The sequence below is a fragment of the Eriocheir sinensis genome, chromosome 47 (genome assembly GCF_024679095.1).
Source record: "Eriocheir sinensis breed Jianghai 21 chromosome 47, ASM2467909v1, whole genome shotgun sequence".
Taxonomy (NCBI): domain Eukaryota; kingdom Metazoa; phylum Arthropoda; class Malacostraca; order Decapoda; family Varunidae; genus Eriocheir; species Eriocheir sinensis.
In genome coordinates, this window is record NC_066555.1 from 5,547,864 (window position 1) to 5,567,435 (window position 19,572).

Below are 19,572 nucleotides of genomic sequence, written 5' to 3' on the forward strand. Positions count from 1 at the left end.
GAAATCTCCCTTGCTCTCGGCTTCTCCTCTACCTCCATGGCTCTCCCTCCTCCCTCCGGCTCCCTCCCACCCGCGCCGGCCAATCAGAGGGCGAGGAGCGGCGGCGGGACTTCAAACGGACCAATCATAGCGCGAGGGACAGCCTGGGAGGATTTTCACGGTTAAATATTCGACTCTTCTTCCTCAGCGGCCTAATTTTTCGCCTTGTGGATGTGAAGGAAGGATGTTTTCGTGTCTTAGAATAGCGTCCTTCTGGGGATCCTTCGTTGGGTTAAGTAGGATGCGTGGGATGTGTGTGTGTGTGTGTTTGTTTGTGTAGGAATATGATGATGATGATGGTGATGATAATGAGGAGGTGATGTGAAGAAGCAGAGAGGATGAAAGGAAGACGTAGGAGGTGAAGGAGGAGAGAGAGAGAGAGAGAGAGAGAGAGAGAGAGAGAGAGAGAGAGAGAGAGAGAGAGAGAGAATGCGTGATACTGTTGTCATTATTGCCCTATCGCCTGTTTGAAAGCAGTGACAAGAGAAGGGAATGGAAGGAAAGGAAGGGACGGTATGGGTGGTGATGGTGGTGATGGTGATGATAGTGATGATGGAGGATACCATGGAGAAGGACTTCCCATCACCATCATATGCGTGGCGGTCACCTCTCTCTCTCTCTCTCCCGAACGAAGCCCGGAGACCTCGCTTTAAACACCGTTCGAAGCCTTGCACAAGACCCGAACTTCGCCTCACCAAACACGAAATCACGAACACACACACACACACACACACACACACTTCCCTTAAACACCAAAATAATGAGACCATAAAAACAGAGAGAAGAAAGAGAAACAGATGAAGAAGGGAGAGAAGAGGAGAGGAGAGGAGGAGAGAGAGGAGAGCAGAGAAGGAAAGATAGAAGGAAAAACAGGGAGAAGAGAAACAGATATGGGAACGAGAAGAGAAGAGAGAGAGCAGAGAATAAGGAGAAAGGGGAGAAGAAAGCAGAGAATGAGAGAAAAAAGGAAAGCAGAAGAGAAGGAGAGAGAGAATGAAAGCAAAGGAGAAACGGATATAGGACAGAGGGAAACAGAGAGAAGGGGAAAAGAGAAGGAGAGGAAAGCGTGGGAGGGGTAAGGGAAGAAGGGAAAGAGAGGGAGGAGGGAGGGGGGGGAAGAACCACGAAGCCGAAGCCAGAGTCAAAAGCGAGGATCGGGAGAGTCGGCGCCATTGATCTTGGCCTACCGCGCAACTCGCCCTTCTTCGACACACTGCATTTTGAACCCTTTTCCAGAGCTCCTCGCCGCCTGCCTGCCGCCTGCTCCTACTCCTACTCCTACTGCTGCTGATGATGTTGTTGATGATTCTCCTACTGCTACTACAACTGCTACTGGTGGTGGTGGTGGTTGTTCCTGCTTCCATAGAGAAACTTCGCCTCTCTCTCCCTCTCTCTTTTTACCCCTGCACATGAGAGAGAGAGAGAGAGAGAGAGGGGGGGGAGGGTGAAGTCTATCTGCGTGTTTCTCTGTAGAAGCACAGGAAGGAGAATAAAGAGAGAGAGAGAGAGAGAGAGAGAGAGAGAGAGAGAGAGAGAGAGAGATTACCAGTCATAAGTTTCCCTAAGTTATTGTTTTTTTGTTTTTTTTTGGTCCTTGGTTCAACAACTTGAGAGAGAGAGAGAGAGAGAGAGAGAGAGAGAGAGAGAGAGAGAGAGAGAGAGAGAGAGAGAGAGAGAGCGGAAAAATCTCACCTACGAGGAATTAAGAGAACGGAGATAAAAATAAGGTGTCAATAAAGATTCTCTCTCTCTCTCTCTCTCTCTCTCTCTCTCTCTCTCTCTCTCACAACACCTCTGTTACGACTCACTGATGACGGTGTTCATCTTCATACACACACACACACACACACACACACACACACACACACACACACACACTTACATACATACATACACACATACATACATACATACATACCTAGCCAAACCTACCTCCTTACCTGTGTGTATGAATGTATGAATGTATGTATAAGTATATATGTGGGTATGCATGAATCTCTCTCTCTCTCTCTCTCTCTCTCTCTCTCTCTCTCTCTCTCTCTCTCTCTCTCTCGTGACATTAAAATACAGTTTAAAGGCGACGTGCCCACGCCCTGCCGTCTCCTTGCACCGGGCACCACACACACACACACACACACACACACACACACACACACATGGCATAAGTAGAAGACGAAGATGACGACTAAAATGACATGGAGATTTAGAGTAATATAAAGATGTTGAAGAAGAAGAAGAGGGGGAGGAAAAAAAAACAAGAACAAGAAGAACGAGATGATGATGATGATGACGACGATGAAGAAGGAGAGGAGGATAATTGAAGAAGAAGAAGAAGAAGAAGAAGAAGAAGAAGAGGAAAAAGAAGAGGAGTAAGAAAAAGAAAAACAAGAACAATAAGAAAAAGATGATGATGATGATGAAGATAATATTAGTAATAATGATGAACAGCAATGACAAACAGCATCTCAACCACCACCACAACCATCACCATCAACAACAACAACAACAACAACAACACCGCCCACAATAATACGCATTTACAAAAACCTTCATATATTTTCTCCGATAGGATGAGAAGGTAAACTCCATGAATATATTAACTAAAGACGAAAACTTAAAACCTGCTTCGTTTAAAGGTATATGTATATTTTTAGGAGAAGAGTTCGAGTTATACATAGGCGGCGGGGTAGGTTGAGAGAATGCAATACTGAATAAGTGAAAGGTAGGTTAGGTCAGGTATCTTTAAAAGCGTGAAAGAAGAAAGGAAGAAGAAAAGGTGGTGGTGGTGGTGATGGTGGTAGTAGTAGTAGTAGTAGTAGTAGTAGTAGTAGTAGCAGTAGTAGTAGTAGTTGTTGTTGTTGTAGTAGTAGCAGTTGAAAAGAAGACGAGAAGGAGGAAAAAGGAGAAACAAAAGGGAAAGAAGAAGAAAGAAGGAAAAAGAAAAGAAGAAAAAGAAAAAGAAGAAATTGATGGAAATATGAAAAAAAAAAATAATAAAAGTAGTAGAAAAAGAACAAGGAAAAAGAGTAAGGATAATAATAGTAACAACAACAACAACAACACCACGACCAATGGAGCTATCTGATATTCGGAGGAGCAGGACTTAACGAGTATTTTTATATATTTTTATAACCCTTACTGTAAAAAAAAAAAAAAAAAAAAAAAAAAAACATTAAATTTTCACCCTCGTAGATAAACAGGTACTGACCCTCTCACTAATTACCCCATCGACTCATCAACTACCATCGACCATCATTTTACAGCCTAATTAATAAACGATCCGCCCACTGACCTTCCCAGCGAGTAATTACAATGATGGTTTGCCAAGGTTATAAGCATACTGGATGAAGGGCAGCCAGCGAGTATCGAGGTTTAGGGAGCGCACTAATGCCCCGTTCACACTTTTCCCTAAGTCTATATACACCAAGTCAAGTCATAAGCAGATTTGTGGGAGGAGACACGGCCGAGGCGTGGTTTATGCGTGACACTGCTTGGAGCCAAACTAGAGAATGTAGAAACAGGGATTCAGAGAAAACGAGGAAAGGCGTACTTATTTAAATTAATCACTTCAACATGCCCTCCCTCACACCCCACACCACCGTTTGTAGTAATTTAAATTACAGTCACGCAATAGCACAATAAAAAGACGTATTTTTTCGTCAGTGGTTTGCCTGAACGCGCTGTGAAAGAAGGCGAGAATGCACATCCAGAGTCATAGGCGGATCCAGGGGGGGGGCCACGGGGCCATGGCCCCCCCCAAACGCTCTGAGAGTATGTTTTGGCCCCCCCCAAAGAAATTCGTTACAGATACTGTCAGCCTCCCTCAATCATATACATATCATGTAGAACTCGATAGTCGATACTGCATCGCTCTACTACATAAAACAAAATCCAATTCTATGGCCTCAATGCACAAGCGAATCGGAATTAAGCGCTGAGAAGGAAGGCCTCTTCGGCCTGAAAAGCACAATGCAATCCGATGTGACTTAATTCCATGTGTACAGTCCGTCGTCGATGAACAGTTGGCCCCCCCCAAAACTCAAGGCTGGATCCGCCCTTGTCCAGAGTGCACATACGGCCCCAACTTAAGTCACCCCTGAACTAGCGGGGATTTTTGGGGGGGGCTCCAAGTGACGTCATCCCGCAGCTCCGCCCCAAAACCGCCTCCTGCGCGTACCGGTCGCAGTTCTGAAGCAGAGTGACTTGACTTGGTATATATAGACTTAGACTTTTCCGACTCTGGGCCACGACAACCCAGCGACTTTTCGGCCCCCTTCACACTGTGCGACTCAGCATCCGGCGATCGTTTCTAGACCTCTCTCCGACCATGTGCGACCTTTTCACATCAAGATTTCACACCCAAGACCCCGTGTACCCTGAATCACTGGGTTGTCGTGGCCATAGTTTTAAACGTATCAAGCTCATATCACCACTATTTTCCAAGATCACAGACAAGATTAACCGGGTCTTCGTGGGTGATGTTCTCGTTCAAGGAGCAGAAGTCGGGTAAAACTATCACTATAGGGCCACAATACAGTCCATGAAAATCCCAGGAACTTAGACGAGAGGTTTTTCAAGTAGGCGAACTTAGGTGACGATATGTTTAATCCCTCCGCTGCGATTGGCACGGATTTGGCTTTCACTGGTAGCCTGGTAACATACAGTCCCAGGTCTTTCTCTGCCTCTGTGGTGGATAGTGGAGCGTTTCCCATGTGGTATTGGTGTGCTGGATATCCCCTTCCATGGTGCAGGACTATACATTTTTCTTCATTGATTTGTAGCAGCCACTTTTCTGCTCCACTCCTGTAGCTTGGTGATGTCTTCTTGTAGGAAATCCGCATCCAAGGGGTTAAGAATTCAGATATTAATAAGGCTCGTATTCTTAGGCGCTTTCGGCTCACAACAAATAATTCCAATGGCTATAAAGAGGATTAGTCGAGTTCTCATGAGTCTTTTTTTAATATTCATACAGCGCAAGCATCATGGTTTGGGGAACAGACTGTATTTAGGTTCGTATTTTCAGACACTTTCAACTCTCACAAGAAACATTCCTAAAAGCCACAAGGGACATTTATAGGGTTCCTTTTTTAACATTCAGTCAGCGAGTATAAAGGTTTAGGGAACAGACTAAACAATACAACAAAACAATCATCACTACAAAAAAGACGCAGGTATTAACAAAAAAAAATAAAAAAACACTCCATTCCATTCTCCTTTACACGAGTCGACGATTAAATAAAGAAAAAGAAAAAGAAAACTCATAATCCAGCATCACATTACTTCTCCCAATGCTGTTTTTGAGAAGCGGGTGATGGGTCTACGCTGTGTGCCCTTGTCTATAATTCACGGCGGACAAACACAGACAAACACAGACACGCACACACTCGAGAAGGCGCCGGTGTTTGCCTTTCCGTTTGTTATTTCGTGAAGGGGCGGCGGCAAGGGGCGGCCGGGTGATAATTTTCTGACGCCCCGCCGAAGTTAAGGGCGCTGAAGAGGGAGCTTGAACCTAAGTTGAGAATACCAGGATTGTCGTGTTTCCAGGCAGGCGTGTACACTCTTCATCTCCCTTTCTATTTCACGTTCTTCGCCTCCTCCTTATCTATCAATTCCTTCACTCAGTGGCATTAAAAGGATTGACTGTTCGAACGTTTATTAAAGAACAGACTTAAGCATATTTTTTTTCTACAGCGACGGAGGCATCTCAAAGGTAACACATATTTCCTTTACTCCCATTTACAACGAATAAACAGAGTGACATTACAGGACAATACATTCGTGCTTTAAATGTATGACTGCTTAGTGTTTAGTGGTGTCTCCCCTCTGCCCCCATCGTCACAACCCCTTTCTGAATAACGTGTCCTATGAGCCCCTTGCCTCCCTCCTTCTCCATAACGTCAAACTGTTCCTCCTATTGCTGCTCATCGACGCTAATTTCACAGTACTGCTCTTCCCAACTCGCTAAATGCTCAGATCCTCCTCCTCCTCCTCCTCCTCCTCCTCCTCCTACTACTACTACTACTACTACCATCACCACTACCACCCCCACCTTCCACAACACCGCACTTTCCTTCCTCTCCTCCCTTCCTACCTACCTATACCCACCTCTTATAAACTACAACTACAGTACTACTACCTCCAGTAATAACAACAGCAACACGACCACTTCACCAAACTTTGCTTCTTTGCCCTTCCTCCTCCTCCTCCTCCTCCTCCTCCTCGCCTACCTCTCAGACGCTATAATGTATCAGGGTTCTTCAGGGTACGAACCGAGGCAGACTACTTAATACAAATCTGGGTCACCACTTCTCTTGCACTCTTTTATGTTCTTATGTTTTTATGTAAATTGTTGACTAAATGCCTGAGGGCCGGGGGCAGGGAGGGAGGGAGGGAGTGGGGCAGCCGGCTCTTGTCTGGTAACGATGGGAAGGGTACAGTTCAGGACAAATCCCTTGACCTCGATTTTTTTTTTTTTTTTTTTACAGCGACAGGAGACTCAAGGGAACAAAACAAAAACAGCAACCAAAAAAGAAACCACTAGACGCTGTTCCAACAAAAGAAAAAAAGACAGGCCAAAAGAGAGGTCAATTTCGGGTGTCAATAAAAAAAAAATAAAAAAAACTCTGCTTCCAGACACCATTGTAAGGAAGACAAAGGTTACTCTGTCGATGCTCTGATGAATGAATGAATGAAGTCACGGCCACGAGCTGTGAGATCCTTCATTTCAGAGTTCTTTTACCATTCTTAACGTACCCAAAACAACCTCCGCGAAAGCCTTATCAAACGTGGGTGTGTTTGCCCTCAAGTATTGTTTCAGAATATGAGTTTGGTGCAGTGAGCCAGTAGCCATTTCAAACTATCATAATGCTAAAAAAACTATCCATGAAAATACCCACCACAAACTCTACGAAAGCCTTATCAAACATTAAACATGGGTGTGTTTGCCCTCAAGTATTGTTTCAGAATATGAGTTTGGTGCAGTGAGCCAGTAGCCATTTCAAACTATCATAATGCTAAAAAAACTATCCATGAAAATACCCACCACAAACTCTACGAAAGCCTTGTCAAACGTGGGTGTGTTTGCCCTCAAGTAATGTTTCAGAATATGAGTTTGGCGCAGTAAGCCAGTAGCCATTTCAAACTACCATAACGCTAAAAAAACTATCCATAAAAATACCCACCACAAACTCCACGAAAGCCTTATCAATTGTGGATGTGTGAGCCTTGACGAAGTAATGTTTGCGAATATGGGTCAACCTCGAATCTGTCAACTGCGTGAAAGTAAACAATGTCATCTATCACACCGAGCTGAAAAAAAAAGAAGAAAAAAAATATGCCTTCTGATTGATGAGTGTACGAGCTTCAATAACAGAAGAGTGTCACATTGTAGTAGTATTTTCCAAGCATATTTGTGAGGGGCTTGCGGGAGGGAATTGAAAGAGGTCGTATGATGGTAGGAAACACACCCCTATATACTGTGTTTCCTTTTTCCTTTCCCTCTCCTGCAGTACCCTCTCCGCTAACACTCTTCTTGGTTTTGTTTTTCCATTTTCCTCTCCCTCCCTAGTAATACCTTCTCCTCTCTCCCTTTTCTTCTTACTATACTGTTTTTCCTTTTCCCCCTCCACTGTACCTTCTCTTCTTCTCTTCTAATCCACTTTTTCTTGTTACTCTCTCCTTTTCCCCATTCCACTGTATACCTTCTCTCCTAACCCTTTTCCTCTTTTTGTTATTGTTTTTCCTTCCACCCTTTCACTCCACTTTACCTTCCCTTCTAACCTTCTTCCACTTCTTCCTACTGTTTTCCCTCCCCCGTCTTTCCTTCCACTCTTCCTTCCCTTCTAACTCTCTTCCACTTCTTCCTACTGTTTTCCTTCCCTCTTTTCCTTCCACTCTTCCTTCTCTTCTAACTCTCTTACTCCTCTTGCTACTGTGTCCTTCCCCCTTTTCCTTCCACTCTTCCTTCTCTTCTAACTCTCTTACTCCTCTTGCTACTGTGTGCTTCCCTCTTTTCCTTCCACTCTTCCTTCTCTTCTAACTCTCTTACTCCTCTTGCTAATGATTTTTCCTTTTCGTCCTCCACTATACCTTCCCTCCCACCCCACTTCCTCTCCTTGCTATACCCTTGATTAAAAATACATCCTGAGAGGGGGAGTGAACTGAAAAATAAAAAAGTTTGAGACTCACTGATCTAGAAAGTTATAAATGGATCGTAAAGGTTATGTTAAAAATAAAACTTGGCAACGCTGAAACTACTACTACTACTACTACTACTAATACAGCTGATACTACTATCCCAGCCACCACCACTACAACTACCAATACCCCCAATCAACACCACAACCATCAATACCACCACCAATAACACCATCAACACCACCAACACAACCACCACCATCACCCCCACCACCACCATCATCGCCAATTTTACCACTCTTATTTCTCCTTACATCCACAACTACGTATTAAAAAAGCACTTCCACCACCACCACCACCACCTCCACCACCTGTCCTACCAAGGGGGGGGGGGGGATTACCCTGATGGAGAGTGGAGGAAGTAATTTACCTGTAGCAAAGTGAGCGCAATCAGCCTCTCTCTCTCTCTCTCTCTCTCTCTCTCTCTCTCTCTCTCTCTCTCTCTCTCTCCCTATTTATGTTTCTCCTTTCCCTCCTCCCTCTCTCTCTCTCTCTCTCTCTCTCTCTCTCTCAATTTCTCCTTTCTCCAACTAATCTTTCCTTCCTTACCCCTCTCTCTCTCTCTCTTTTTTTTTTTTAATTTAAACATAGGCACATGTATAATATTTACATTCCCAAAGGTGCACTGTCGTGTGCTGCCTATTCGAAGGGCAGAATAAAAACTATATAAAAATAACTACATAAACTATAAAAAAAATATATATATATACTATAAAAAAATAAAAAATAAAACATACAATACAGAATATATGTGAGCGCACTGCACACTACACTCGTGTCACTGCTCCACCACGAGTGTCAGTGGGGTGGGGAGTGAGCCCCTCCAGTGGTGGGCCGACAGTTTTATTTTTTGGGTGTTCATCTCCCGGATGTTTGGTATACAGGCCGTGAACATGTTCCACATCCGGCAGACTCTTCCCGAAAAGGTGCGTTGGTGCTGGCTGGTACGGGAACACGGCACCTCCCCGGCGTCTCCAGGAGCTAGCACCGTTCTCGAGTCCTGCGTGGTGACTCTCGGAGGTTGGCGTAAGCCCACCAGATGTGGCACTCCTGCACTTGTGCCTTATGTAACACCACAAGAGCAGCTACGTCCCTGCGGTGTTCCAAGGAGTCGACGGAGCTGAGAGTTTCCTGCCCGGTTGGGGGGTCTGCCGCATCCACCAGTCGCAGTGCCCGTCTCTGGATGGCGTCGAGTCTCCCGCTGTGCGAGGCAGCACACGACATCCAAGAGAGGGCAGCGTACTCCAGGTAAGGCCGTATCTGGGCCTTGTAGAGCAACAGCCTCCCTTTTTTGTCGAGGAAGCTGGCCACCCTTCGCAGGCAGGAGACTCTGTGGGAGGCCTTTTGGGCAATGTGTTTGATGTGGCTGTCAAACCGTAGCCCTCGATCCACTTCCACTCCCAGAATCTTGACGGATTCCTGGAGTGGGAGGGGGACGCCACCAAAGCTTAGCTTCCCCTCCACTGCTGGCCTGGCAGTGGGGGATCGAGAGACCACCATGGCCTGGGTCTTCTCTGGAGCAAAGGTCACCTGCCAGCGGGCACCCCACTCCTGTAGCACCTTCAGCTGCTGATTGACCTCGTCAGCAGCTCGCCCACAGTCTTGTCTGGGGTAGGTGCAGGAGAGAGTGCAGTCATCAGCGTAAGCTGAGACTGCTGGCAGCTGCCGGAGAAGGTCGTCCACATATATGTTCCACAGAACTGGCCCTAGCACTGAGCCCTGTGGCACTGATGCCTCCACTGGCAAGGAGTCGGACGTCTGCCCGTTGACGACAACCTGGAGGGTCCTTCCTTGGAGGTAGTCTCCCAGGAGCTGAAGGAGGTCACCTTGGATGCCCTTAGCACGGAGTTTTTCAAGGAGACCTCCGTGCCACACCCTGTCAAAGGCACCCGCTATGTCCAGGGCTACCACGACAGTGTCCAGGCCGTCGTCAAGGGCGTCCTGCCAGTTCTTGGTGAGGAGCATCAGCAGATCAGAGGTGGACCGGCCAGGTCTGAACCCATACTGTTGGTCCGAGAGGAGGTAGTTGTCCTTGAGGTGGCGACAGACTACGTCCGCCACGACCCTCTCGAACACTTTCCCCACCACAGACAGCAAGGAGATGGGCCGGTAGTTTTTGGGGTCAGACCTGGAGCTCCTCTTGTGGACGGGAACCACTCGAGCCTCTTTCCACGCCGATGGCCAGGTGTTTTCCCGGAGGCAGGCAGAGAAGACTGTGGTGAGAGGGGCACACTGCTTCAGCAGGTGCGGGCTGAGGTCATCGGGGCCGGTCGCCTTCTGGGTGTCCAGCCCTCGCAGCAGGCGCTCGACCAACACCTGTGTCACTTCCACTTTCGTGACAGTCTCCTCGCACTGCTGTTCCAGATGTGGCGGTGTCTCTCTCTCTCTCTCTCTCTCTCTCTCTCTCTCTCTCTCTCTCTCTCTCTCTCTCTCTCTCTCTCTCTCTTATATCCTCTCAATTTCTCCTTTCTTCCACTAATCTTTTCCTTCCTTACTCCCCCCCCCTCTCTCTCTCTCTCTCTCTCTCTCTCTCTCTCTCTCTCTCTCTCTCTCTCTCTCTCTCTCTCTCTCTCTCTCTCTCTCTCTCTCTCTCCTCTCTCTCTTCTCCTTTCTTTCTCTAAATCTTTCCTTCCTTACTCCCCCCCCCTCTCTCTCTCTCTCCCCAAAACGTACCCACCGCCCAAGCTGAGCAACTAAACTCAGACAGAAATAGAAACGATCGAAGATGCAGTTCACTTGACTCCCATAATAATAATAATAATAATAATAATAATAATAACGGTAATAATGACGGTAATAATGACGATAATGCGGCAGAGGTACGTTCGCTGATGTTGTAATTAGCTCATTGGAATTCCACTTAATCGCATTAGCTACTCTGATTACTTTTTTATAATAATTTTTCGATAAGCAGAAGCAGCAATAATATCAGTAGTAGTAGTAGTAGTAGTAGTAGTAGTAGTAGTAGTAGTAGTAGTAGTAGTAGTAGTAGTAGTAGTAGTAGTAGTAATAGTTGTTGTAGTAGTAGTAATAGTTGTTGTAGTAGTAGCAGTTGAAAAGAAAAGTAAAAGGAGGAATGATACCAATAATACCAGCAGCAGTAGTAGTAGTAGTAGTAGTAGTAGTAGTAGTAGTAATAGTAGTAGTAGTAGTAGTAGTAGTAGTAGTAGTAGTAGTAGTAGTAATAGTTGTAGTAGTAGCAGTTGAAAAGAAGAGTAAAAGGAGGAATGATACCAATAATACCAGCAGCAGTAGTAGTAGTAGTAGTAGTAGTAGTAGTAGTAGTAGTAGTAGTAGTAGTAATAGTTGTTGTAGTAGTAGCAGTTGAAAAGAAGAGGAAAAGGAGGAATGATATACCAATAATACCAGCAGCAGCAGTAGTAGTAGTAGTAGTAGTAGTAGTAGTAGTAGTAGTAATAGTAGTAGTAGTAGTAGTAGTAATAGTTGTTGTAGTAGTAGCAGTTGAAAAGAAGAGGAAAAGGAGGAATGATATACCAATAATACCAGCAGCAGCAGTAGTAGTAGTAGTAGTAGTAGTGACAATAAATAAACATAGACTGCCACTTCCCAACGTCCTCTTAAAAGCATCGAACCTTTCCACGAACCTTCCGCCGACGTACCCAGACTCCTTATGTAGGTCGCAAACACCGTCCCACGCACTCACGCACTCCACCCGCTGAAAGAAAATCGGAGTGGGACACGATATACAATACTTCACAGTCGTTTCTATCGTTTGTATTTTTTTTTTTTTTTTAGCAAGCACTAATTCACTCATTCAGTACTTCAACAGCTCATTCATTCATTCATTCATTCACTCGTCAAGATAGAAAAGTGTGTGGGAGATAAGCAAGACTTTACATTCTCTCGTTCCTATCATTTATTTTTGAGCAGTCATTGGCCCAGTCCCTCACCTCTTATAAGTCCATTACTCACTTGTCTCGTCACTCACCATTAATTACCCACTGAGAGAGGAACGGTGAGGAAGACAAACAAGACAACATTATTATTTTTTTGTCATTTTCAATTTTGAGCAAACATTGGCCCACTCTTTCAACCATTTAGTCCGTCTCTCAATTATCTAGTCACTCATTCAGTATCCGTTGAGGGAGGATACGGAGTGGGAAACAAGACGTAAAATGATATCGTTTCAACCATCCTCCTTTTTGAGCAAACAGTAACACTCACTCTCTTATAACCATTTACTCCCTCACTCAACTATCTAACCACTCTTCCACTCATTTACTCACTCCACACACTAACAATCCACTAAGAGGAGAGGTGGAAGAGAACAACAGGAAGAGTGGGACACAAACTACACTGTTTTCCTTCACTTCCTTCACTTCTCATTTTCATCCTTACATAAGCATTGGCATAATTTATAATAGCAAACAAAAACACAACTCACAGTTCCTCCGTATCACTTTATTTAATGCTATGTCACAGTATGTACACGGCGGGTTCAAGTAAACCAGATACTACACAACTAATGCTAGAAATCATCACCTTCTCTGAGACCTCCCTACCTGCCTGCCTACCTTCCTTTCCTTCTTTCTTTCATTCTTGTCTACTATCCCCTCCCTGCCTTACACACATCTCCATAGACAACGTTAAAACAAAAGGGAGGTTACATACTACTAAGCGTAAACCAACCACAGCTTAAATCACGACAAAAGCAAGAGGAAATCAGTTTACAAATACATAGGCGTGTTGCTACAGAATCATCCATGGCTGGTCTCTGTGGTGGTGGTGGTGTTGCCCCCTCAAGACCCCTCACGTTTTCTTGGAGTGGAAGGAAGCGTGAAAATGGATGTCTTTTTAAGGTAGACTAATTCATTTTTATATGTCTCTGCAGTATACATGCTTAACATCATACAGTTATATCTTGGCCAATTCGTGCCTAAGGGGATGTTCGCTGGTAAGGAAGGATACAAGATTGGTAAACAGGTTAGAAATGATACAATAAGAGGTAAATACAGGTAAAGAACAGGAAGTAAATGGAGAGAAATGAGGTAGAGAAAGGAAATTAGCTAATAGTAGTAGTAGTAGTAATAGTAGTAGTAGTAGTAGTAGTAGTAGTAGTAGTAGTAGTTATCCTTCCTCGTGAGCAACCAAAAAATCAACCAAATCAAGTTCAATCCATCAATCAACACTTCTTACAAGGCACTAATTATAAACACACACACACACACACACACACACACACACACACACACACACACACGGGAAGATGATGAATGAACTAACACAGGGGAACACCACAGGGTAACACTAACGGGAGGGGGGGGGCACTGAAACATCGTAATATACCTAACACTTTCGTAACATCTTAATAGTATACAATGTCGTAACAAAGGGAACAACGGGTAAACTACTATGTAAATTATAACACATGCATAGGGGGAAAAAAAACTGCATTGAAATTGGTATAATATGGGGATGGTATGAAGAAGTCAGTTGTTCTTTTTTTTTTCTTTGCTTGATAACAGGAGTTCCCAACCGAGGGGGGGGGGGGGGGGTCGCAATATCAGGGGTGCGTTAAAGAGTGGGATGTGTGGATCGATTTTACTGTTATTTTTTTCTGAATGAAATGATCTAATTGCTTCATTCATGACTTCATTTTCTGCAGTGAGTTAAAAGCTTATTCTTTGAAGTTCAATTTGTTCACCCGCAGTATCATATGTGGTTCAATTTGTGTTCCAATAGCTAAAAATTGGACTTCATCATCAAAGGTGGTAATACTTTTGTAGGGCGTGCGAGCTTTAATCAAATATTTCCCGGAGCTGTGGAGCATAGCAAAGGTTGGGAACCACTGCTAAATAATCCTTAAAAAAAAAAAAAAAAAAAAAAAAAAAGCTGTAATAACAGACACATACACGATTCATTGCTGCATTTGAACAATTTCTTGAGTGAACAAAGTAAAAAAAAAAGCAATATACTTTAAAGTCTAAAATATTTTCTTTCACGGATATCGACAAACGTTCTTTTTGCCTTTAAAACTTATTTCGCTGACACTAACGCTTTTTTTTTCTCTCTTAATACCCTCGTATATACACATAAACATCGCTTGCTGCTTTTGTTGTTGCTGTTGCTATAGAGTTCTTGTTGATGCATTCTTGAACGAGGCATCTGCTTTCTCCTATTCATTTTACTTTCTGCGGAATCGAATCTAATAGCAAATTCATCCTACCACTAATTAATTCCGGCGAAGAGAAGGAGCCACACATAATTACTAAATCCCTGCCTAATAACATATCTTTATCTACACTCGTTATCACTTTCTTTTCTCCTAATACTTCACTAATCTCGCTCTCACTTTCTACCTTCGTTTCATCCACATAATTATTCCCTCCTTCCTTCGCTTCTTCTACACGCATTTTCTTCACTAATTTCGCTTTCACTTTCTACCTTCGCTTCATTCACATAATTGTTCCCTCCTTCCTTCGCTTCTTCTACACGCATTTTCTTCACTAATTTCGCTTTCACTTTCTACCTTCGTTTCATTCACATAATTATTCCCTCCTTCCTTCGCTTCTTCTACACGCATTTTCTTCACTAATTTCGCTCTCAATTTCTACCTTCGTTTCATCCACATATTCCTCCCTTCCTTTGCTTCTTCTGCTTCCATTTTCCTTTCTTATTTATGTCTACCACTTCCATCATTTCCTTTTTCCCCATTTTCCTATTCCCTTTTCTTTCTCGCTTTCTACCTTCCTTTGTTCCCTTTTTCCTTCCTTCCTTCCTTCACACATTTTCCCTTCTTTCTATCTACCACTTCCATCATTTCAGTCTGCTCCACTTTCCTATTCCTCCTCCTCTCTCTTACCTTCTATCTTCCTTTTTCCCTCCTATTCCTTCATTTCTTCCTTCCGTCGTTTCTTCTCCATTCAGTTTCCCTTCTCTATTACTTTCTACCACTTCCATCATTTCATTTAGCTGCGAGTCTTTTTTCCGTCTGTCTATTTAAACTTATCCCTTTTCCCTTCACACACACACACACACACACACACACACACACACACACACACACACGAGACTTACTTCCTGTCATACCCCCCCCTTTCCAGCGGACAGTTTACAACAACCGGAATAAAACAGCAATGCACAGTGGTGATAATGTTTGCGAAATGTCTCCCACGTGAACAGTTTAGCGGGGAGAGAGAGAGAGAGAGAAGAGGGAGGGTGATTAAAGAGGGGGGGATGAGGAGGGGAAGTGGGTGAGGGGGAGAGAGGGAGCACTGGGAGGGAGGGGAGAAGGGGTATCGGAAGGGGTAAGGAAGGGGTGAAGGAAGGGGGTAAGTAGGGGAAGGAGGAAGGGGGAAGGGTAGAGAGGAGGAAATGGGAGGGGGTAAGGGAGGAAATGAAGGGGAGGGGGAGGAGGAAGGGGGGTACCACACTATCTTCCCTTCACTAATAATAATAATAATAATAATAATAATAATAATAATAATAATAATATACTAATTTCTACATACGATAGGTAGGTTATTTTTTAGAGTCCAGTAACACCAATCAATGAAATTTTTAGTGTTTTCTAAAGATACCGTTTTGTTAAGTGTAATTCTAAGTAAATTTAAACTACTACTAAACGAAGCTTTCTCCTAACGTGTCTAGGCTTTTCGTTGAATACGTCCAATATCACTAACATTACATTACATAAAACTATACTTTTACTTTAACCTATCATCTTTTTATTTTTTATTTGTTTTTTCATTATCACCACTCTTTCATCCCTTACACTGGTACACTCTGCAACAGCCTTCCTTCGTCTGTATTTCCTCCTGCCTATGACTTGACTTTCTCTCCACCCGAAATTGACCTCTCTTCTGGCCACTCTTTATTTTTGTCCATTATGGGAGCGGTGAGTAGCGGGCTTTTTTCTCTACACTCTTTTTGTTGCCCTTGAGCCGTCTCCTTTGCTGTAACAAATAAAAATAAAAAATTGCTAGGTTTCCCTTTCAGTATTTTCAGAATTAATAATAGAATGACTAGACTTTTCGTTAAGTAAGTCCAATTATCGCGCATTATTAAACTACATAAAACTATACCTTTCTCAACCTATAATGATTTTTTGCATAATCACGACTATGCTAGGCTATAATCATTAGTAAGATATGACGGCACGATGAACTGGGTTTGTTATAATTCTTTTCTTCTGCATCATCATCACGGTCAGACCATTCTTCTGGTATGTTCAGTATAATGATTAAGGTATAATGATATAACGAACTATAATGATCTATATAACTTTTTTTCCTCATTTTCCTTTCTTCCTTCCTTCGTTTCTATTCCCATTCTTTCGGTATGTTCAGTATAATGATTAAAAGGTATAGCGATATAACGAACTAATGATTCATATAACTTTTTTTTCTACCTTTGTTTCACCTTCATTTTCCTTTCTTCCTTCCTTCGTTTCTTTTCCACAAATTTCCCTTCTAATTTCTTTCTGACAGTCCTATAATTTTACCTCTGTCTTTTTTCCCTGAAGTATAATTATCAAACTAGGCTTTTAATTTCAATATTTTCAGGATTATCAAAACATGTCGGTATGGCGAGCTAGGCTGAACTTCAGTAAATAATTATGTATGTTCTGTACGTTATGTGAGTATGTCCAATGCCACAAAGAAACGAAAAAAAAAATAACTAGCATTCTGAAGCCAAGAATACTACTTTTTATCGACGCCCAGCCCACCCCGCTGCTTGATCTTTATTTATATGAGTTTTTTTTAATGTGTTAGTTATCTTCATTATTAATCTCCTAAGCACGCCGAAACATTACCACAAATCTAAGGTTGAAAGTTAAAAGGAATATGCTAGATTCAGAACATCAACAGGTGGAAAAGGTTAGCAATGAATTTATGGTGACCATCTCGCGCGTGATTAACCCGGTAGCAGCGACGGGCCAAATTTGTGCCATGATATAAACCCCCCAAAATTGATGATGCATAAACTGATCACAAATGCCTTGATATATATTATGAAATGTTTTGTGTGAGTGATGATTTTTTCTAATTTTTCTCGCTTAGAGGTACCATTAAGAAACATGATTCCCGCTGCTACCAGGTTAAGACAGGCATAACTTGAAAAGCGGCATAACTCGAAAAGTAGACATTTGCGACGGAAATGAGGTACAAAATCGTGGAATTCACTACATCTATCACCAGAAACACATAAACCACGTGAGAAAATCGTTGGTTGGGTGAAACTGTAAATTGTCCGTTACGTTAAGTTAGGTTAGGTTAGGTTACGTTTGATCAGGTTAGGTTAGGTTAGGTTACGTTAAGTTAGGTTAGGTTAGGTTACGTTTGATCAGGTTAGGTTAGGTTACGTTAAGTTAGGTTAGGTTAGGTAAGGTTTGATCAGGTTAGGTTAGGTTACGCTTGATCAGGTTAGGTTAGGTCAAGTTAGGCCACGTTAGATTTATTAAGTCTGTTTACGATAAATACGTGTGACACGCTTCGGGCTGTGCCAAAGTAGGCTAAACGTGACCTATTCCCCGGAGAAACACGTACTTTATAATCAACTCTTAAAATCAAGCCAAGGACACACTGATCAGAATAAGAAGCAATGCAAAGAACAGAAATATGGATTGACAATAGGCTACACTTGACCTATTCCCCGGAGAAACACGTATTTTCTAATCAACTCTTAAAATCAAGCCAAGGACACACTGACCAGAATAAGAAGCAATGCAAAGAACAGAAATATGGATTGACAAATTTACAAGAATACGCAAGATTTAAACATTATCTTAAATCACGGTAAATGGTGAAACACGTACTTTTCAATCAACTCTTAAAATCAAGCCAAGGACACACCGACCAGAACAAAAAGCGATGCAAAGAACAGAAATATGGATTGACAAATTTACAAGAATACGTTAGATTTGAACATTATCTTAAATCACGGTATATGGAGAAACACGTGCAGCCTTGCTAACATGAATCAACCCAAGGCCACACAAAACAAAGCAATAAGCAACACAGACAACACCTACCAGACAGCAACACTTCATAACACACCAAACACTCATTTTTTCCCCTCAAACCAATTCGGCGGAAAACTCGAACCCCCCAGCTGCCAACCTCCCCTTCGCATTTTCCTCCATTACTCGGCTATTACACATCACCACCAACTTCCCAATTGTTTTCTTGACCTTACAGACGACTGCCATCACTGACCTTTATTCCGTAGGTCCAAACTCCGTGAGAATGATCCAACACACGGCAGGAGGCACTGACTGACATACATACTCTCACTGCACTGAGCTTATCGTAACATTGGCTGACGCAGTGTTGCCACCTTGAAACATTATCAGTACCGCTAGGTACAAAGGCAACGTGCTGCGCTCTGCACATTCTTTTTTTTTTCAGTTAGCCAATTTTTCAAGTCTGGACCACTGAGCCACTCTTCTCTAAACTTTTGAGTGCATTGTGGCTAAGGAATAATGAATAGTTTCACTAAATGACGAATATCAAGCAAATGAAAATGATGAGTGTAAGCACAGAGGGCGGTAAACTGAAGTGTAGGCCTACTGAGTATGAACTTAGGAAGGCGACTAGGCAAAGGTGAATACTCATGACGCGTCTTGTACAAGTCAAAACACAGAAAGAAGGGACGAGGGAGGGAAGGGGCAGTATTGCCAAGTGCCGGTCTATTATTTTCTGCATTTTTGCCAGTAAAATATCTTGAGATTAAATAAAATATTTGTATATATATATATATATATATATATATATATATATATATATATATATATATATATATATATATATATATATCTGACATAATCTCCAGAAATTCACCAGGGAGTGTTTTAAACCCGCCAGATTTTCCGCTAGCCGTTAGATAGCAATAATTCTCCCCGCTAGATCATGACCCAAAATCTCCAGCTGTAGCTCTCGCTAGAATGGCAACACTGGTCACATACTGACTGGTTCAAAGTTCGCATCCCCTTAAGTTTAGGCTCTAATCTGAAACTGCTCTATTGTAACAGTTAAATAAGCCACCAGACAGACACAATGAGCTCTTCTAGGTAGTCTTCGTTTTTATGAGCTATGGTGAGACACTTAAGCGGCTGAGAAAGAAAAAATTGTGTGGCTGCCAGTGAGAAAAAAATATTGCATGCACTACTACACCATACATCGCCTCCTTGGTGGAATAAATAACGGAATGATCTATAATGCCATTTGATCTTCTAAGCCACAAGTTATCTAATACCTAACACATCACATAACATAAATAAAGGTCAAAATTCTAGACTCCCGCGTTCGCTCTTCGTTCATAGAAAACCTTGACTACGGGGCTCGTGCTCGGGGTGACTGGTCTAAAGTGCGCGAC

The 19,572-nt window shown here is 42.9% G+C and overlaps 2 long non-coding RNA genes across 3 annotated transcripts; one reads left to right on the forward strand and one right to left on the reverse strand.

The window, feature by feature from the left end:
• Nucleotides 1–12,636: 12,636 nt before the first annotated feature.
• LOC126981294 (uncharacterized) lies at nt 12,637–15,269 on the reverse strand. 2 transcript variants are annotated; one of them, XR_007733879.1, is made up of 2 exons: nt 14,811–15,269; nt 12,637–14,640 (listed from the first exon to the last, which is right to left on the reverse strand). It is a non-coding gene; the product is annotated as an uncharacterized LOC126981294 (long non-coding RNA). The 2 variants fall into 2 exon arrangements; XR_007733878.1 differs by having other exon boundaries at nt 12,637–14,725.
• A 51-nt stretch (nt 15,270–15,320) lies between these two features.
• On the forward strand, nt 15,321–18,951 carry LOC126981296 (uncharacterized). The gene is made up of 3 exons (XR_007733880.1): nt 15,321–17,495; nt 17,546–17,595; nt 17,626–18,951. It is a non-coding gene; the product is annotated as an uncharacterized LOC126981296 (long non-coding RNA).
• Nucleotides 18,952–19,572: the final 621 nt, after the last annotated feature.